Here is a 17,905-nt window from a genome sequence, read left to right as displayed (position 1 = left end):
GGCGAACGAAAATTTGAGAAGCGTAAACGAAAACTCGAAAAGCGCAAATTAAAAATCTAGCAGCGAATTCAAAACTATTATTTGCAAAAATGAAACTTAGAAAATTGTTAAGAAAAATAGCATTTTATTTGAAAATCATGTCACATTCTTGCAATTGAGTTTATTGTTTTCATTATCAAAGTGTTTTTTCTTTCTCGTTGTATATTTTCGTTCGTTTTTTTAAGTTTGCCTTCATTTTTATTGACACAAAAGTAATCCCATAACCTTAGCCTAAGAACTAGGATATGTTGTGTACTGTACAGACCATTGGTGGTTTTAAAGACGGAACAATCCAGGTTACATAAGGAGAAATTGCATAATAATCGTCTAATTTGACCATTTGTTCTGCTCCACCGTATGTTTGCATACAGATGTGTTAACCTACTTCATAAAGAGTATCTTCAAACGCGTAAAGTTAAATCACCCACCTTGATTTTCATGCGACAAGATTGACTGTGAAATATCTGTGCGTTGTCCTACACGCGACGTTGTTTGGCGCGCTTGTCATATGACGTCATATTCAAAATGGCGGCGCTAATTAGACGAATAAAATAAGCGTGGACTCGTGTATTTTTGTGGAAGTGTTTGCGATTTGTTGTGAATTATGACTAACACACAGGAAAGCGCGGAAATATATCCACTAGCATCGCGTTGTGCGGCAACCTGCATGCGGAGCTTGACACAAAGCGCTGGAAAATGCATCTGTTAAATTTATCTAACGAAGACCCTCACCACTGCTGGCAAACGATATTTTCAGGTATTCTTTAATTTACTAGGTAAATAGTCTACCTCACTTTCCGTTACCTTTGTTTAAACTACAGTGGTTTAGACTGAAAAATGAAGAGTTTGGTTCCAAAATGAGATAATTCCGTTTTTAAGATTTTTCAAAAATCATGTTTTTTTGTTGTGCATTCCAATTAATATCAATCAAACTGCAGTTTTTTTTTTATTTAAGCCATAACTAAAAAAAGACAGCTAACTAACACAATAAAATATAATAAAAACATGAGAACATAATAAAAAACACGATTTTTGAAAAATTGTAAAAACGGAGTTATCTCATTTTGGAACCAAACTATTTTGTTTGGTCAAACTGAGTCAAACTACAATTTGTAAACGAGTTTCAAATAGTTGTGTTCTGTTAATTAATTCAGAAGTTTTGTCTGATAAATCTGTTATTCTGACAGAAAGCCTGGAACAAAACATGTTGCATAATCTACATTAATGGGTTACACAAATTTACTGTAGCACTATGTGATTATAAAGGACTGTAGGCTACTGTGTGTTGCTCTTGAAATCCTAATGACTACTTAGTTTAAAGCAATGCAACATTTTACTAAGCCTTTTAAAGTAGGATCATTTCGAATATCTGTGGATAACAGCTGTGCTGTACTGCATGTAGGCAGGACATTTCAGAAACATGCAGTAATTGAGGGACTGTAGGAGGAATGGAGCTCACTCTCTTTGAAACGATGCTCCATAAATAATACACTTCAGCCCGCTGTATGAAGTGTCCTTGACAAACTTTCAGCACAAGCTGCGTCTCCCAGCACAATGCTGTAATCATATGGTGGACTTGCTTTTCATTTCCGAAATGGTAAAGGTTTAACCAACAAATGAGTGGGAGGTAAATTGGATAAAGAAAAGCATAAATGTTCCTTGCAAAGCAGTGTTATTCTTATTCCCTTGAAATTATTCATTCTTGAATTTAAAAACAAGTTGAGTAATAATAAATGTTCTGCTTTCATAACGCTTTTTCAAACAACAGGTAGTGCATAGGAAATTCTTGCATTTCAATTGGGTATTGGAAAATATAATTTCTTCCACTCCTGGGGTATGTAGTGCCTGGATCATTAAAAGAAAAGCCATAACCCCCCCCCCACTCCCTTTTGTCCTGGTTTCTTGATACCATCATCAAAAGACCAGAGCCAAACCTGGCTCCAGGGGGGGGCTGGATTTAGGTTGGTGCTCTCACTGAAAGTGTTGATAACCTTTTGTTTCTCAGTGGGATATTTACTACTCCTAAGCTTCAAAGCAAGCAAAGGAGATGTGAGAAGTCTCTCTGTTTTGTCTCACCTGGAACTTAAGACCTATGATTTATCCAGAGAAACTTCTCTGACAAAACTACACTAAACTGTCCTTTTCTATAAATATATGTAAATATCTATGTTATATGTTGGCGCTCTTGCCATTTTAAATTATCTGTAACTGTTAAATATGCAAGTTTAATTCAGGCTTTATTTGTATTCGTACGTCCGAATGAATCATGACTTGATGCGATTCAAACCCGGCATATTTGATACCTAAATGTTTGTCTCTACAATTCCTCCTTGTTTATATATATATTGTGTGGCCTTAGAACACTTTATATTCATTATGTTATAATTTGGACTGGTATTTTGTAAAGTTGCTAGGAGGTCATAAAGATACAAATTAGCTGTTGAGTGGACAAAGAACCTCTTCCCTGCTAAACTCTGATTGGTCGATTCAAACTCGGGTGGGCATGCCCTCTCATGAAGTTAAACATCGAGCTTGCCCTGAAAACGCAGCTTGGCTTTTTTCTCTATACCTGCCCTCATCAGAGACTGGTTTGTGGCGTCTCTTCGGAGACTGCCTTTTCCCCCACTGGGGAGAAGAAGGAACAATGGACTTCTGCTGCCTCGGGCACCTGGCTGAGCCATGCGGCTGGTCACGAGGCCCGGAACTTTTCAGCAGGACTGCATTCTGAAACCATTTGAACATTTCCATGTCTGCACACGCATATGGATGTTGGTCCAGCACAGAGCTCACAAGTATCTGATTCTATATATAGAAGAGCTGCGTTAAGTTCGTGCCTCTTTGTTAAAGATGATTGTTATTGGTGTTCTGAAATGTTTTACCTGCCTCGCGCGGCCATGCTCTCTCTCTCTCTCTCTCTCTCTCTCTCTCTCTCTCTCTCTCTCCCTCTCTCCCCCCCCTCTCTCTCTCTCTCTTTCTTCTCTCTCTCTCTCTCTCTCTCTCCTCTCTCTCTCTCTCTCTCTCTCTCTCTCTCTCTCTCTCTCTCTCCCTCCTCCCTCTCTCTCTCTCTCTACCCTCACTCCTCCATCATCCTCCCTCCCTCTCACTCTCTCTCTCTCTCTCTCTCCCCGCGCTCCCTAGCGCGTTTGTGTTTCATGTATTGTTTGTGTTTATGCGATCGTCATTATGTTTACCATGTAGAGTAGAGTTTAATAAACAACCATATATTCACTTGTGATGGGTTTTCTGAGCTCAGCTCATATACTTGGTCCCTTTAAAGGCGGGGTGTCCGATTTAGCTGTTGTTGATGTTCAAATCACCAAAACAAACACACTCCTACCCCCATCTTTCACTTTCGTCAGCGCTCGGCTCGGCTAATGTCCGTCCTGTGCATTGTGCACCTTACTGCTGATTGGCTACAAGGTTGTTTTGGTACTCGGCCTGACTCGGTTGTCTAAAGCGTAATTCGGAAATCGGTTACCCCGTCTTTAACTGTGTTTGATTTACACTACCTTTGCTCTAAATCCTGTTTGGTAAAGTCACGTTACTTATGCCATGAGATAACGTAAAGTGTATAATATCATTGATGCATTCGCTGGACATACAAATATTGTTATACTTTATATTACTAATCAGAGACTGTAAAATATGTATATTTAATAACGATTATTATACATATTTTCCTTTGAGCTAAACTAATTCCTTGACTGAAATTGATGTTTTAAATAACTCATTTCATGGATGTGATCTTGATAGATCTGGTGGAGAATCATATTTGGTGAGCTAAGCTCATCATTATTTTAACATGCAGCTAAAACCGCTACAGGTAACTAAAGGTGTGATTTAAAAACATTTAAAAAATGATCATATTATTCTCCTGTCCAAGGATGATATTGCTTTATTTTAAGGAAAGACCTGAGAGACTCTCATAGCTTCATTACATTGCCTACTTAAATGTAGCTGTGTGTATATGCTTATTGCTGGCTCTTAAATGGCTCAAAATGGAAATTCTTTTGTCATTTACTCAACCTCATGTCATTCCTAACCTGAACCTGTATGATTTTCTTTCTTCTGTTTAACACAAAAGACCGTTTTTTATGTCCGTACAATTCAAGTCAATGGGGTCCAGTGTGTGGTTACCAGCGTTCTTCAAGATATCTCATTTTGCAGAAGGAAGAATATCATGCAGGGTTGGTAAAATATAAACCTACATAAAAGCTTGGGAAGAATCACTGCACTAGACTGTAATGAATAAGAACCTTAGTAGGCTACCAGTATTCACAAGTAATTAGAATATAAACTTGTAAAGCATGTTGTTTAGTTGGAGAACTATTTACAGTTGTTTATAGGGGGTGGAAATGTTATTGCACTTTGCTCCCAGACCCTCAAATGAGAGTTCAGTGCTGCTCTAGTGTGGTTTTTGAGGAAACCGTGGATTCATTCTGCAATTTCTTTAAGAGTTTGGAAGTATAACTAGCAATATTAGTGGATCATTTGTCATTAGAATTAAAATGTACTCCTTTTTCACTTTGACACTCTGTTACACTTTAACAGAGGGCAGTAAAGACTGGCAATTTAACAACTAAATGTATTACGTGGACGCTAGGTGGCAGTATTACTTCACAGGAGCTACATAATTTTGAGCCCATTTCAAGTCTGTGCAGAATAATGCACTTGTCTGAGTGGAGTTTCACATTTTATATTACAGTAATTAAAAGAAAAATAGAATCTGTTCTATGTGACTGTTTAAGCTTCTGTTTATAAAGAATAACAATGATGTAACACTCGATTTAGGGCGGCTCTGAATTCTGGATTAGAAGACCTCATGTGATACATAGACGTTAGCAGTCCAGCAGGGGTGCCCCATCCTGCAGGTTGTGTGAGTCGGTCCTAATGCAACACAGTAGTGGTGGGCGATACTGTAAAATTTAGTATAGATCCGATACCAAGTAAATGCAGGGCCAGTATTGCCGATTTCGATACCAATACGTTTTACTTTTAAAAAGCATTCACTTGAACTTACATTTACTTTCCTGTAAATGAAATGTCATGATTTATCAGATGAATGCATCATTAATATGCTAAATCTGAATACATTTTCATGACCACTAAAATATTTTGTGATTTGTGCTCTTAATGTGCCTGTAGGCTAATTAATCATGTAGATGTTAAAACACTGGACATCATTTAAACCAAATAAATCTATTTATTTAGTTATTTATTCCTGTAATCGAATTTGCAAACATGAACTTTGCACCAAATTATTATTGGAAATATTAATAACAGATTGACAGGACAGAAAAACAATACATAATAAAACAATTTCTCCCTATCCCAGTACTACTTCTCTAGCTTTAAAAAAATCAAAGTCCACAAAATTATTACTGAAGAACAAAGATTTTAAAACTGCTTTTCCGTTTTTGTTCAGTGTTATGTTTAGACAAAATAATAGAACAAATTAACATGTTTCCCTTTCATTACACTTTTTTTAAGTGAATTTATAAACAAACTGCACACTATTATTTAAGCACTTTATTTACTTTGTGTCTCAAACAATAAAGTACTTTCAAACTTTGGCTTTTTACCCGCAAAGGCCCACTGCCATACATCGCAGTTCGCAGTGTTTTTATTCACCGAGGTGATAAAACTCCACACGATGCTCATTTTCTTTTCGCTGGCTGCAGCTGCGTCTGCGCGCTTGCGCTTGGCGCTGCTGAGTCACGTGATAGCGGACTACAAAACACAGCAGGGCAGGGAGGAGCAACGTGTGCAAAACTAGGTGTATGGGAAATAGTTTTTCTTCATTATACAATTATTAGCTACATTAGTAAATGAATAAAATCAGTAGTAAAAACTAAAAACACATTAGTATCGATATTTTTATGTTAGGATCGATCCTTTTCGATACAACCTCAGTATCGAAAGTATCGATACTTCAGGATCGATCCGCCCACCACTACTAGTGGTGGGCGATACTGTAAAATTTGGTATCGATCCGATACCAAGTAAATGCAAGGCCAGTATTGCCGATATCGATGCCGATACCAATACTTTTTACTTTTAGAAGCATTCACTTGAACTTACTTTTACTTTCCTGTAGATGAAGTGTCATGATTTATCAGATGAATGCATCATTAATATGCTAAATCTGAATACATTTTCATGACCACTAAAATATTTTGTGATTTGTGCTTTTAACGTGCCTGTAGGCTAATTAATCATGTGCATGTTAAAACACAGGACATATTTTAAACCAAATAAATATATTTATTTGTTACTGTAATAGAATTTGCAAACATGAACTTTGCACCAAATTATTATTGGAAATATTAATAACAGATTGACAGGACAGAAAAACAATACATAATAAAACAATTTCTCCCTATCCCAGTACTACTTCTCTAGCTTTAAAAAAATCAAAGTCCACAAAATTATTACTGAAGAACAAAGATTTTAAAACATCTTTTCCGTTTTTGTTCAGTGTTATATTTAGACACATTAATAGAACAAATTAACATGTTTCCCTTTCATTACACTTGTAAATTCATAAGTGAATTTATGAACAAAGTGCACACAATTGTTTGAAAAACAAAGTAAATAAAGTGCTTAAATAATAGGGTACTTTAACTCTCAATCTTTGGCTTTTCACTCCCAAAGCCCTACTGCCATACATCGCAGTGATTTTATTCACAGCAGTGAAATAACTCCACACGATGCTCCTCTTCTTTCTCCTGTGCTCAAAGATATTAATATTAACAAGATGTGCCACTGTTATTACGATGAATGGTGTGGAATGACAGCCTGTGCGCAGGTGCAGTAGATGAGGCGACCTCGAAAAATGTGATTTTTAGTGCAATTTAAGCTTAGCAAACTAAAGTTATGGTACATGTTTAACTATTGATCGGACATATGCTGTTTAGTTGTGCTTTTTGCCAGCAATTTTAGAAATATCTACCTTACCCCATTCCTTCCCCCGTAAATAGCTGCCCAGAGGCGTTGCAAACATGGCCGCCGAGTGGCACGAATTACGTAAACGGACTGTGCTCTTCTTGCGCTTGGCGCTGCTGAGTCACGTGATGGCGGACAACAAAACAGCAGCGCAAAGAGGAGCAATGTGTGCAAAACTAGGTGTAGGGGAAAAAGGTTTTCTATATTATACAATTATTAGCTACATTAATAAATAAATAAAATCAGTAGTAAAAACACATTAGTATCGATTATTTTTATGTTAGGATCTCCTTTTCGATACAACCTCTGTATCGATAGTATCGATACTTCAGGATCGATCCGCCCACCCCTAATGCGCACTGTTGCTTGCTACGTTCAGACGTCGGCGTCGTCGAGTGAAGAGAGCCGAGAGACAGACTCGCTGCACAGCGCGCAGACAGATGTAACTGTCAGTGACTGAAAAACAATGTCCTTTTCAAAAGTTAGAAAAGTTGACGCTGAAAACCATGTTTTCCAAGATGAATGGGTCGAGAGATTTCCATTTATTCTTCCTGCATCGAGATGCACGAGACCGGTTTGTCTCATTTGCTCGGAGTCTGTTGCGGTTGTCAAAAGGGAAACTTTAAACGGCGTTATGAAATTAGACATAGACACTTTGAAGAAACTTACCCGCAGCAGTCCGAGGTAAGGACACGGAAAATATATTATCTCAAAGCCCAGTAGGAGCGATCTATACACGGGTCCTTCCTCCCTCACTTACTGCCCAACAACGAGCATATGAATGTTCCCTAAGAATACAGTGGATCTTAGGAAAACATAACAAGCCCTTTACTGATGGGGAAATAGTAAAAGAGTGCATGGAGGCTAGGGATGGGTATCGTTAAGATTTTATCGATACCGATATCGATACTCCTTATCGATACCGGTACTTATCAGTACTGTTATCGATACTACGCTCTATAATTTGATGCAAAAACACATGATGTGACAAGATGTTAAACATTTTAAGTTTCTTTATTACAGCTGAGCTTTAGAACGGCAGTTTACAAATACTTGTGAGCAAACAGAAAATGCCACATAACAAAACTGGTGTGTGTTCCTTAGCATACCACTTACGGCACTTAGCATGTGCATAGGAGCACATCATAATGTAATTCAACATATTTACTTTACATCACTATGGTTATTTGGCTGGTAGACCGTATTTCTTTTTTCCTTTCTGGTTTTAGGTCTACATAAATTTAAGTACTATTAGTATAATAAAGTAATATTTTTTAATTATATGTACTATTTTTATAATTTTACTAGCACATTTACTTCAATTTACTAAAGTAAGTAAAATTACTCCGTGGCCGAATTATTAAAAATAATGTTATAACTTGTTCTCAAATAAAGGACTTTTATTTTGACGGGTTTCCGCAAAGGGGTGTTTGACGGAAGCTTCCTCGTTGTGAAACGCGGACGCTGAAAGCTCCACAAGTGCAACCATGCCACTCTTTCACTCATAAACACGCAAAACAAGCAGATTACAAATACATCGCGGAAATCATATGACCCTAGATATCACACATACGTCGAGCAAACTTCAGCCATTCGGACATCATTCAGGGATGGAAAATGACAGGCAGCAGCCTCTAATTCACCATTTAACACACGAATACACAGAGATAAAACAACGCAAGTATCGATAACACTATCGTTTGTCATGAAGCTTATCGATACTCTGGTATCAACCCAATTATGTACCGGTCCAAAAAAGTACAGGTTCTTGGTACCCATCCCTAATGGAGGTTGCGTGTGAAACACTTTTAGAAGGAAATTAAAGACATGAACTAAAAGAAAATGTTATCAGAGGATGATCAGTCACAACTTGATGCTGCTGTTTGTTCATCTCAGTTCAGCAGAAAACAACACTTTAGTTTTCTTTTAAAGTTGTTCATGTTGAAATGAATGTATGTTCAGTGCAGGTTTAGAGATTAGGGCATTTTGCACATTTTCCTTCATTATATTGTTGTCAGACATTGTCATGCCGTTGTATAGATGTGAAAAGACATGTTTATTTCTTTGGTCTGCCAAAACCCATCAATTCATGTTTTTAGGTATTTAATTGTCTGGACCTCGACTGGTAAGGAGGGTTCGTTTACTGGACCTCAAGCAATTTTAGTTGAAGACTCCTGCACTATACTCATTAAAAGGCACCGTTATTTGTTTTTCTGAGGTCCTCGTGCTCCGTAGTCATCACAAAAATCACATGGTGCTTCTTGAACAAAGCAAACATTGAACCTTGGTGTCTTGGCCAAATCTTCCCATTGATTTGAAAATGGTCATCATGGCCTTCAAATAATCCCCATTAACAGTAACTGTCTGTACTGCTCTGTCTCCTGTCCACCACCATATAGCTAGCCTAGTATGTAGTGAATAACGTTCTGGTGCACTGTGGCTGTTGTTGTATTATCCAGTAGGGTTCTGCACACTTGATGTCCATTTCAATAAGTAAAACATAAAGAAATAATGTGCTCATGTTGTTATATATAAATAATGCTAATAGATGATTACTTGCAAATGTTTGATTATTTCAACAGATATTTTGTTGTGATGAGTAAACTACTCGCTGAATGTGCTGATTTGAGATTGTGGCATAAGGTTTGGCACAAGACAAGACATATTAATATTAGACTTTCACTTCAGGAAAGGAACAGCCCAGCTAATGCTTCAGTGCTATGCTAATTAGAGCTGGCTTCAGCCCTATGGTGACATATTGATGAACAGGGATGGGAATCTCAGAAATAAAAGTATGTTGTGAAAAATGTGTTTCCTGTAGTGAGAATGTATTGATTTAGGGTATGCACCGCTGAAGAAAGCCTGCAGGATATAGACGCTAACTTAAAGGAGAACACAGATTCGTGCAAACATGTTGTTCCAGTGAGCTTTGTGGCAGATTTATTCATTTATTTGCTAAACGTAATTGTTTATCTTTCTTCACGACTGCTCCACTAAGACAACACCTGAGTGATCAGAGAAAAATTATGATGTCTTTACAACCATCAACGTCATGTATAGGGCCTATAGTGCATTTACATACATTGGAAGAGAGATGAACGTTCAATTAGACTTTTTAAAACAAATTATTAATGTAAAAATGTAACCATTATAAATCATTAATCATTGTTATAAACAATGAATATATAAAATATAAACATCGGGAGCCTGTAAAAATACTCATTTTCGATGGAAAATTTCTGATAGCACGTCTTCATATAAAATATTAATTTGGTGTTTTAATTATTTAAATAATACAGTATCATACAGCCTATACAGTATCTATCAATCATTACATAGACTTACCTTTTGGAGCATTACTGTACCAATACCATACTTTTATTATTTTGTCTTAGGATGAAAACAAATAAGTATAGATAAACAAAACGTTATCTGGCCCAAACTTGATTTATAATCAATAACAACAGAGTCCTTGAAGAGTAGATTATTTTATGAAAAAGAATATAAACTAAAATATTAAATTAAATATAATATAAATGGTTATATTATAGAGGCCAATAAACAAACACAGACTGAAAGTTAACTTCGGGCCAGGTGTGTGTGTCCGATGAAACGGTCTTTATAGTTTATTAGGAATTTTGTTTTATCAAAGAATATTGACAGTTAAAATACATAAACATCTTATAAAAAGCCGCGTTGTATTAAATTAAGCTTTTATTTTGCTGCAGGAAGTTCATTATTATTGCAAACCATTATAAATATCTTTCTCTCTCTCTCTCTCTCTTTCTGTCTCTTAGTATTACTATACAGTATATATCTGGTAATTTTGCACAGTGGGAGAATTGATTGATTATGTATGGCTGGATGCATTGATATGAATATTGACAACTGAAACAGTGAGAGTTTCATGTGTTTCTTTTCAAGTGAACTTTATAGGGACTAATTTGTTCTGCTTGAGCAACTCTCCTCCCTCTATAGGAGATTTTGTATTTTATATTACCAAAACATATACGCTAATATTTACTAACAATACATAGACTTAACCAATCAATACTTCTACTGCGCTATGAATCAAAATTTTGCCTGTTGTCTACTGATGGCTTTTGGGTGTCTTTTTTCCACTTTTTTATTTCAGAAAGGCTTTTTAGGTATTGTGTGTTGCCATAAAGTTATCTTTAAAATACTGTTCATAAAGTACATCATGCTGCTGTGCGAATACTTACGGTTACTGTATGTTTCAACTAAAATTGGCTAAGGTACATTAGTAGGGCTGTGATACCTCTACTATCGATAGATTTTTTTAAATCATACACACGGCCAAAAGTAAGTGGAAGAGAACATAGCGAAAAATATAAGAACGCTTCGAGCTCTCAGAGCTGATGTGTGGGTGTGCTTTGGTTTTTAAAAATTAGTCGGGGAGTCCCACCAAGTCACTTGGCTACTGCGGTGCATAAGACAAACAGTTTATTCCAAAAAGTAACAATGCCATTTATTGTGCTTTCACCGATGTGACACCAGCGCATTTACAGCACGGATGAACCAGGGGTTTCATACTGCCCACGTTCAATATTTTTACTGTAATGCACCACAACAGCCAAGTGATTTGCGTGACCCACCTTATTCCCCTGTGCTACCCACTTGAGGGGCATGACCCACAGTTTGGGAACCTCTGATCTAAAGGTCCATGCATCGCACATAATGGCCACTCTGCAGAGGTAAGAGTTGTTTTTACACGTATTCTTACAGAAAACCCCAGGTGGTGCACAGCATGTTGTGTTACTAGCTATACTTTTAATTATTTTTATTTAAAGTATTGCAATATATATATTTTCGCAAGGTTCTTACTAGGCCCCTAACTTTATAATAATGTGTATTTAAAAAGTATTTAAAATATTTAAAAATTACACAGCCACACTTTTTAATGCATTGTAAATCTTTCAGAATGTGCTCTTCACATCTCCAGCACTTCAGCTTCAATATCTATGTGATATGAAAGTGAAGACACTCACTCCACTCTAGTAATAGTGGAGGTGCATCACACAGCCACTCTGTCTTTGTGAATAATACTTGTGTCATTGATAATGCTAAAGGTTATTGTCATGCTTCACCGCTGGTTTAAATTACCTGCCTCTCTGTCTAGACTTATCTGAAAAGACCAAGAGTGTTATTAGTCACGTGTTTTCTTGGTGACATTTGGGCCCTCTGCTCCCTTGATAGACCTCCTGGACACTGTTGACATTGCTCTGCTCAGTATCATTTACAAAGATGGAATTTCCCCAGTTTGAGTTTGACAGTTGATTACAAGTACATAGTTTAATGGATTTGCACGGATACCATGTGAGCTTTATTACCCGTGCAATTGTTTAGTAATTTGTGAAGGCATATTTAGCTATATGAATGTAATGAAAAATTATAGACATAATGTTCTCGTAATAAGTTGTTTAAGTTGGACAACACTTTAATAATAAGGGTTTTGCACAATATATCGACATGTTCAAAGCATTCCAAAAGTTATATTAAAGTTTTAAAGCGATATTTCATAGGCAAAAAAAAAATTCCCCATGTTTTACTCACCCTCAAGGCATCCTGACTGAATATGACTTTCTTCTTGAAGAATAATGCAGTTGGAGTGATAATACCACGTATCATTTTTCTTCCAAGCAGTAGAATGGGAGTGAATGGGAGGCAATTTTTTGAAGCTCCAAAAAGTGCACCCATCGGTCAAAGAACGGCTCGACACGGCTCTGTGGTCTTAACACAGGTCTTCTGAAGCGAATCGATGCGTTTAAGAAAAATATATATATAGAGAGCGCTATTAACGTTAATGTCTACCTTCTGTTATCCATCTGCTGAGCATGAAACCGAGGCTTGTTTTTCCAGGAAATGTTGGTGACAAAACCTGCACAGAGGAGATGGTATCCTATTGGATCAAAATGAAAAATGCTGCGTTCGTCACCTGAATTTACGAAATGTCTGCGTAATTTGTCATTTACTAGTTTGTACCTTTTTATATGTACAAAAAAATACATTTTAGACTGAAATTGTGCCTTCTGATGGTACTGCCCTAGAGTGATTTTTTTCTGACAGTGTACACTGACTTAGTCTTTGGACCAATCCTCCTAACCTGGTTTCTCCTATATGTCTGTGTTGGCTGTATAATAAGTGAAATTGTCCATAGCCAACCCCGCGTGTAAATTAGCCCTATCCCCTTGTGTCTGACATAATCGCAACGTCTGGTTAGAAAAGCAAAACATGTCAGAGGACTGGTGCATTTTGATTTGAACTACATGTAATCTGTCTTGAAGTCTAAAATCTCCAAGAGGGAGGCTGAAATTACCTGCATGAAATATGCATAAGATACTTTCATATTTTCTGGCTTGTTTTCAAAGGTAAAAAATAACCACTCAGTCAGGTGGGAGTCAATGTTTTATGAGACTAGCCTGAATGACCTGGCATCCCTGGTATGTTGTATAACAAGCACCTGGTAAGATGAATTCAAACAGAAAAAAAGAAATGGAAATACAGACCCTCCGGAACACATCGCAGTGAGCTCTGCCATGATACTTTTCTCTTTTAACCCTGAAGAAAACCTTGGTTATATCCAAAGGGCTGTAGAGGAGCTGGCAACAATATAATTTATCTCAATCTGTAAGGGCAGTCACCTCCAACACATTGTCAATTTGTCATAACATTTCTTGCTATTTTATGTGTAATTTGGAGGCCAGATTAAAGACATTGTTTGGGAGAAATAACTATATTTGGGTTAGGGTGATTATGTGCTTACTTCTATGGAAAGTTGCCAAGGCAACATTCTGTAGAGATATTAAGTGATGTACTACATCCACAATATCATGAACATGCAGCATTACCGCTGGAAATTAATTCTTAGGAACGATAAAGGTCACAAAGTGGTAGTTTTAAACGATGAAAGAATGAGCAAACTGAACTGTGAATTATTAAAATGTGCAGTAAAACCTTTATATGCAGTATGAAATCATTTACATATTTAAATTATGAGTTACGGTTTTTTTTTTTAAACATACTCATCATTACTGTTAACTTCAAACAGATGTCCTCATGAGTGTTGTGGGTCATAAACTTTTTTTAAACTCCTAAACATTTTTAAACCTAAAGCACCGCAGAGTAAATGTGATCAGGGACCTAGAAAAGGCCTTTAAGTATTACTACTGTGAGAATGCCATGATAACAGCGTTATTGCCCCTTGCATAAACACTCTCCAAAGTTTTCTCTCTGGATGTGTGGTGTGATTGTGATTTAGTTAGTATTCCTCCATAAGGACGTTTGCATCTGTCTTTGTGTAAGCTAAAGTGTGACTGTGGCTGTAGAATTGTGAGAGTGAATGTAAAAATGTAGTGTTCATTTTACAACTTTTTCAAAGTGAATAGGTTCAAGTAGAATCTTAACAGCATTGTTGTGTCTTTTTTACTATAAGACAGATTTTCTGCTATCAAATTCTGGGTGAGCCATGTACACTCCAAATTTTTTTTATTTCCACCCAGCATTGGGACAAAAATGCTCAAACCCATTTGTTGGGTTATATTAACCCAGAGAATGTTTGGTTTGTCAATTTTTGACCCAACAATGGGTTGAAATAACTGAAATAACCTTTTTAATGTTTAAATGACAAATTCTGTATTCATGGGCCTATAGTAAATGATTATTTAGATTATCACTCATTTTAAGGCTTAGAAGTTGATAAATTGTTTTTCAACTTTTTTTGCAGTTTACCAAAAGTGAGTATTATGTGATCATTAACTTATCCTTATTTTGTTCCAAATCTTTATGGAATTCAACTGTATGTTAGGGTTGGGCGGCGTTATAAAGTGAGGCGCGCATGAGCTGCGCAGAGAAATATCTTCTTTATAGCTGGGCAGTTATAAATTCAGGCGCGTGTCATCTGTACAGCACCAGCTTCACAGTTATAAAGTGAGGCTTGATTGTATTGTTATTTTGATGTTATATAAAACAAAACGTTATAAAGTGAGAAGCGTCTTCTTTATACAACGCGGCTGCGCAGACACTCGTCTTCTTTATACAATGCGGCTGCGCAGACACTCGTCTTCTTTATACAACGCGGCTGCGCAGACACTCGTCTTCTTTATACAGTTATAAAGTCAGGCGGGTATGTATGGCGTTATTATAATGACAAATGTCGCGAGCGCATTATTACAAGGCGAGAGCGCATTCTTTCATTGGGATGCTTTGTAGGCTACATATAAACGTCAGTTTAACTACCATGTTATTCAGACAAAACAGGCCAACACCCTCAAGTTCATGTGGTCCTCATGCATGTCGTACACTAAACATAGTATTGTCAAAATAGTACTAAATTGATTACCGAACAATTTAGATTGGTGTCTTAAGTTAGCTTTATTCTAAAATAATATTTACTACAAGTAACGGTACATATCAAAACAATAATGGCAGTGGAGCATTTGGAAATATCATATAATATTCTATACCTATTTGGTTATGCATTTAATGCATTTGCAGACAGACACTGTAAGTGTTCTTGTATAATAAACGTAAACATCAAACATTGAATTACACAATTTAATTAATTTTGTGTAAAACGGTATCACGGAAAATGTTAAGTGGTTTTGACTCTTTCAAACTTTGGTAGGCTATACCTTGAAACCAGTAACCGGCCCTATTTTGTTGAAAGAAAAACTGCCATTTCAAATCGTGAAACGTACTACTTCATGGCTATCCTGATTTTGCCAAGTGGTTGATGTCCTTAGGACAATATCATGTTGACCCTGGGACATCATTTAAATCAACCAATCGGATTTCAGAAATAAGTTTACAGTTTATTTTAAATTTAATCTTACAACCAGGATTAGGTGCTTCTAGACCATTGTTTTTCACTTATCATTTCCCTCTGATTTTAGTGGTAAGTTATGGTTAGGGTTGGGGTTTGGTGTGGGTTTAGGTTTTATTTATAAAAATGTTGTCCTTAGGTCAACAAAATATGTTGCCCTGAGGACATCAATCACTTTCCAAAATCAGTGAGTGTCCAGTCTGACACTTACTATGAACCCAGCTAATCTCCATTTATGATTTTCTCAAAAACATTTTCTCAGCTTTAAAGAGAAGTACCAGATAAATGACACTGGCTCCCTTAATCAAAACAATCTACTCTTTAAATTGCTTTTAGATTGACATGCAGAGGCAACCGGTCTGTGATGTGAGCAAAATATTTCCAGTATTAGCATCGGAAAAGCACTGTAGTTGCCACCCACCAGCAACTGGGCATTTGAGAGAGATAAGAGCTAGATTCAGATCCTCAGCAGCAAGCTGATGAGATGTCACATCCCCATATGCATATTTAGGGCAGCCTGAATATTGGGACGTTTTACACAAGAGTTGTGTGCTGTGTGACTCAATGGAGTTCTTGTATGACGTCATAACCAATTCAGTGTTCTAACAGCTTTTTTCAGCTTCTGGGGATGCTGTTGACTATCAGTTGTGGGTTCTGGTAAGAAATGGTGCAGGTTTTGCGGCTAACTCTGAGCTTTTCCTCCCAGTCTGATAGTTCAAAGTCTTAATTCTGCTCATTACCACATGACATGAGCTTTTAAAGGTTGTTCACACTATTCATGATAACTACATTGATAAAGTTTTACAAATCTAAATTTAGGAGAATAGCAGCATTCACCACAGCTATATTGATAAGAATGCAGTGGAGCTGTAATGTTGTGATCACTTTCAGAGCCATTTTGTTTCCGCTGATGAACCGTAAAACATTGCCAAGTGGTCTTTGGCGCTGATCCTGTATTGTTTGGCTCTTGCTGATGTCCTCTTTCAAGATGTCCAGGATGATACTGATACCGGAGTTAAAAGACGACAAGTCTCTCAACAGAGCAACTGCTTCTCCCAACTCTTTAATTCCTTGTTACTAAATTTCTTGTACATAAAATTCTATTTTCCCCTTTTTTGCCAAAGCAGGTCATCCACATCTGTATTTGTAACTGTAACACTTTAGCGTGTGAGCATAGAATAAACAAAATGTTATTGTCTATCGGTGTTGGCACAAACATCTGATCGGCCCTTTACTCTACTGTAAGTAGGCTACTCATTATGATAGCGAGAACAAGATAACTATACAGATTCCACGTTTCATGTTTGTGATGATTCTGTCTGTCTGACTGCATTAACACATACATTGGCTTCTGGAAATCATTCTGCATTTGCTCTCTACCAAATCTACTGTATAGTCAATGCAGTGTCATTCGATTCTAAGAGTTAATGCCTAATGGAAAGTTTTGAATCTAAACCTCATGCTTTGTACTAACCTATGCAGATCCCTCCAGCAGGTAGACAGATAGCCAAAGCATTTGCCCATGAAGCAAATGGGCTTAAGATTTCTGACACTGGATGCATTTAAATCTCGCATTTCTCTGGTTGCATTTTCTGATTGATCTGATTAATTAAATGAAAAGTATCATAAAGAAAGAAAGAGGTCTTTGAAATACATTGTCCCTGCTCTTCCAGAGAGGCTTAAAGTATAGTGCTCCTAATTTTCATCAGTTGTGTCTTCTAAAATGATGGAAAATTAAGCTTAAGACATTTATTTATAAGGACATGATCTATATAAAACAATAACTGAATTTTTATGGTTTTATGGTTCTATAACAGCATACATATTGAAAGTAAAATAGTGAAGATTCTGATTTTGCTCTTTATGGAATGCAGGTGAATAAGGCACTCTTTTGCTTTGAGAACAAATTCTGGAAGGGTTACTATATATATATATATTGCTGTAAACGAAATATAGAACGCTTGCAAATGGAGCTTTCATGATGTATGCGAGACCTCACGGGCATGCGTAAGGTTTGAATGTACATCACAATATTATGATCCCATTTAAAATGCAAAGTAGATCTCGTTCGGCCATTTG

At 36.7% G+C, this 17,905-nt stretch overlaps 1 protein-coding gene across 1 annotated transcript in view; it reads left to right on the top strand.

The window, feature by feature from the left end:
* The first annotated feature begins 641 nt into the window (after positions 1-641).
* The window catches only part of cdh12a (cadherin 12, type 2a (N-cadherin 2)), an 81,536-nt gene continuing 64,272 nt past the window's right edge, over positions 642-17,905 (top strand). The window contains exon 1 of the mRNA XM_057333379.1: positions 642-796. The gene's annotated coding sequence lies outside the window, so the exon portion shown is untranslated. The remainder of the gene's footprint in view (positions 797-17,905) is intronic.

Source organism: Triplophysa rosa, linkage group LG5, assembly GCF_024868665.1.
Source record: "Triplophysa rosa linkage group LG5, Trosa_1v2, whole genome shotgun sequence".
Classification (NCBI taxonomy): Eukaryota; Metazoa; Chordata; class Actinopteri; order Cypriniformes; family Nemacheilidae; genus Triplophysa; species Triplophysa rosa.
This window is presented reverse-complemented; position numbering and strand designations above follow the sequence as displayed.